Source organism: Durio zibethinus, chromosome 2 (genome assembly GCF_047325235.1).
Source record: "Durio zibethinus cultivar Kanyao isolate XHJ-2024 chromosome 2, ASM4732523v1, whole genome shotgun sequence".
Lineage (NCBI taxonomy): Eukaryota > Viridiplantae > Streptophyta > Magnoliopsida > Malvales > Malvaceae > Durio > Durio zibethinus.
In genome coordinates, this window is record NC_143163.1 from 6,504,664 (window position 1) to 6,509,307 (window position 4,644).

A 4,644-nucleotide genomic window follows, 5' to 3' on the forward strand; every position below is an offset into this window, starting at 1 on the left:
GATAAAAATTTGATGCATATATTGCATGCATCGTTAAATCACCTTTAATCTCAATGAGATTAGTAATTTAATATGTAGTTAATTTTATATTACATGAAAATTTAATATATGTAATTTAATAAGAATATTATAGTAATTTGCAAATAAACTTTCACGTGTCAAATTTCTATGAAACAATGATAAATGTATCTTAGTAATTGAATATGTGATTAATTTTATATTATTATGTTAAATTTTAATACATAAATTAAAAGGGGTATTATGTCTATTATAACATTTAAGTTCGAGAACCTACTAATTAAACACAAAAAATCATGGAGTCATCTCTAATCTTTTTTATCTATGTGTGATTGGCTACTTATATGAATCTATCCATTTTAAGGTTATCTTAAGTGTAAACTAAATGTCTCTAAAAAGAATAGGTTATGGTATACATCAACATAACTAAGTTCGAGAGTCGATTACGCGTAACGAAGGTTTTAACACCCCAACAACACCAAAAATTTATACCAAATTAATCACATGTTATTTTATCTAAGCCTTAATCAAATATGATTTTTATTAGTTTTGATTTTTAAAATATTGAAAAAAAGCCTTTAGAATTTCACTAAAATAAATTTTTCTTACCTCAAGTGTATTCAAGATAAACTCAATATTTACTTGAAGAGGCTCCGTTATTAGATTCATTAAATATCTTATCAAATTCAAATTCCTTTTATTTATTTACACAATATTACCATACAAAAATTATATAAAAAAACACTATGCAAATATCAAAATCAATACATGCAACAATATCTATACCTTATTATTAAAGCTATCCCTAGCTTCCAAACTCACCAATTTACTATCCACCTTAGCAATGTTCTAAAAAACATTAAAGTTTAAAATTTAAAAAAAATTGGTTTACAGCTAGTTCCCCACTACCTTTTTGTTCTTTCTTTCTCTCCTCAGACTCTTTTCCTTATATTCTTTTCTCGGCAACACCTTTTTCCACTCTATCATCTTTTTCATTCTTCTGTTAGTGCTGTTACCATTATCTCTTCCACTGTCATGGCTACTATTAGGAGGAAGAGGAAGAGGAAAAGAGATAAGAGAAAATGTACAAAGGGGAAAGAGTGGCTGGTTGGTCCAAGAAAGAACTAGGGCTAGTGGATCGAAAACATATTAATGAGGCACTTGATAAGCAACTGGAGTGATCGTTGCTGTCCACTTCAAGAGCAATTAATAGCAAGGATAAGTCTACAGATTCCCTCATAATGGGGAAGCATCCATCTAATTATCATTGTGACTCTTACTTTATTTCTCTAGCCAAAGCAAACACCTCCAATGGTATACACTACAACAAATTTGGTCATTAGTGCCACATAGAATAATGTCACTAAATATTTATTTTTCATCACCCTATGTATTCCGTGATAAAAAATTAAATATCATGACATTCGTCACATTTGCATTGTTACTAAAGGTTTAATATGATGATAGCAAAATATTGTCACTTATTATGAATCTATAGTGACAATAAAATTAAACGTCACTGTATGTTTTTTTTTTTTTGTGACATTACTTTTCGTCAGCTATTTATGAAAAAAAAAATGTCATTTAAGGCTATATTCATCACAAAAAAATGAAAAAATTTAATATATTAGTAACGAAAGGTAAATCATCATAGTATTAGTAACAAAATTATTGTCACCAATGATTGTCTACTGTGTCAATAAAATCAAGCGTCACCTTATGCGTTAATTTTTTACATTAGTTTTCATAAGCTATTTATAAACAAAAATGTCATTAAAAGCTATAATCATCTCAAAATAAATGATAAAATTTGATATATTAGTGACAATAAGTAAATCGTCACAATATTGGTGACACAATTATCATCATAAATGATTATAAGATAATGTCAAATGTAACAATAAAATCAACATCACGTTATGTTTTTTTTATATGACGTTAATTTTCGTCAGCTATTTATAAAGAAGAATGTCATTGAAAGTTATAATCGTTATAAATAAATGATAAAATCTGATATATTAATGACGAAAGATAAATCGTCATAGTATTGGTAACATAATTATCATCACAAATGGTTGTAAGATAATGTCAAATGTGACAATAAAATCAAACGTTACATTATGCTTTATTTTTTTATGATGTTAGTTTTCGTTAGCTATTTATGAAAAAATGTCATTAAAGGCTATAATCGTCACAAAGTAAATGATTAAATTTGATATATTAGTGATGAAAGATAAATCATCATAGTATTGGTGACATAAATAGCATTATTAAATCCTATATATAAAAACATTTTTGTGGAATAATCTAATGTGGTGTTCTAGCAAATCCACCAAATATTTAAATTGGTTTCTAAATGTATTATATTCTTTAAAGTCTATCCTAAAATCATATAGAAATAATATTGTTTAAAAAACAAAATGTTATAACTATGAAATAGGTAGTCATCGAAGTCTTATCTTCAAGCTCTCAATCCAAATCTTGTGTCCAAAGTGATTATATTGATGGTGAGTTTGTGTTACTTGAAGCTGTAATAAATAAATAATAGCAAATATCAAAACAAACCATAATACACTCAATAAGATCAAAACTAACATAAAACACACACTAATCTATTTTATGCATATGACATTTTTAAATGAGGCCCTACCTTATATTAAAGAGTAGGTTTTGTCAAGAAATTAACATGTAGACTTCTCAATCTGCAATGTGGATATTAACCATAGGAAATAGACAAAAGATGGGTGGTTCATGTTTAAACAAGTACTCAACATTACCTTAAGCCTCTTTTTAAATCAATTTGGATAAATCATGAGAAAATTACAATTGCACCTGATTTTAAGGAGCCTATGTCATTATTATGCTTTGATATATCTTGCATCATAGGAATATGTTTTATCATCCACATCAAGATAGGAAGGTAGAAGTTGTAATAGTAACTTAAACTAAGATATAAACATGCAAACAAAGTAAAAACATACAGACACAACACAGGTAACCACATAAAATCAAGAATCACAAGAACCAAGCAAAGGCCCTTTGATAGAGAAAAGCAAATTTTTCACTGAAAAGTTTTCTTACATCTTCATGAATGGTTGCCATGAATGAATTTCCCTTCCATTCTTAAAGGCAGTGCCTCCAAAAATATTTTGAAAAAATTTTAATACATATATATAAGTAAAAATAATTTTTTACTTGAAAATTTTTCTTTTAACAAAAAGTTTAAATTAGAAACTTTTAAATTGTTTAAATTTCTTTTAAAATTATAAACAATATGTGTATTTTAAAATTTTTATTATGTGTAATATTTAATTCATTTCCTTTAATTATAAAATTTTCATATATGAATACATAAATAAATTATGCTTAATAAAAAAAATTATATTCTTAAATAGGTATAATAATAGGTATATATAAGCTAAGTAAAATCGTCACATATAAATTATACATTAATTTGAACTTATTAGAGACAGATAAATAACATCACTTAGAATCCAAAATGTTACAAAAAAAAAATTTTATCAAATTAATTTGGTGGTAAAAGTTTGTCACGTTTATGTAATCATCATTTAACACCAAATATTGATGTGATGAAATTGTGATGTCATTAATAGTTAACTAAAGTATTTAATTTATGATAAAAATTATCAAAAAAATTCATCATAGATAAAATTTTAAATTGGTGATAAAATTATAACATCACCTAAAATAAAAAATGTCATTAAAAATTTTTCACCGAATAAAATTGACGGTAAAAGTTTGTGACATTTATGTTATCATCATATAACATCAAACACTAATGTGACGAACTTATAATGTCATTAATAGTTAACTAAAGTGTTTAATTTATGACAAAAATTAATAACGTTACTTAAAACCTATCAGAAAAAATTTATCATAAATAAAAACTTAAATTGGTGACGAAATTATAATGTCCCATAAGATAAAAAAATGTCATAAAAATTTTTCATAAAATAAATTTAGCGGTGAAAGTTTATGACATTTATGTTATCATTATGTAACACCATAAATTGACATGACAAAATTGTAATATCATTAATAGTTAACTAAAGTATTCAATCTATGACAAAAAATTAATAACATCACCTAAAATCTATCAGAAAACATTCATCACAGATAAAATTTTAAATTAGTAACATATTTATAATGTCACTTAAAATAAAAAAACGTCACAAAAAAAATTTTTACCAAATAAAATTGACAGTAAAAGTTTGTGATATTTATGTTATCGTCATATAGCATCATAAAATAAAGGTGACAAAATTGTAATGTTATTAATAGTTAACTATTAATTTTACATTTATGACAAAAATTGATAACGTCACCTAAAATCTATTAGAAAAATTCATCACAGATAAAATTTTAAATTAGTGACAAAATTTAAACGTCACCTAAAATAAAAAATGTCACAAAAAAACTTTTCACTAAATAAATTTGATGGTAAAATTTTGTGAAAATTATATTATCATCATATAACACCATACAACTATGTGATGAAATTGCAATGTTATTAATAGTTAACTAAAGTATTCAATTTGTGATAAAATTAATAATGTCACCTAAAATCTATAAGAAAAAATTCATCACAGATAAAATTTTAAATTG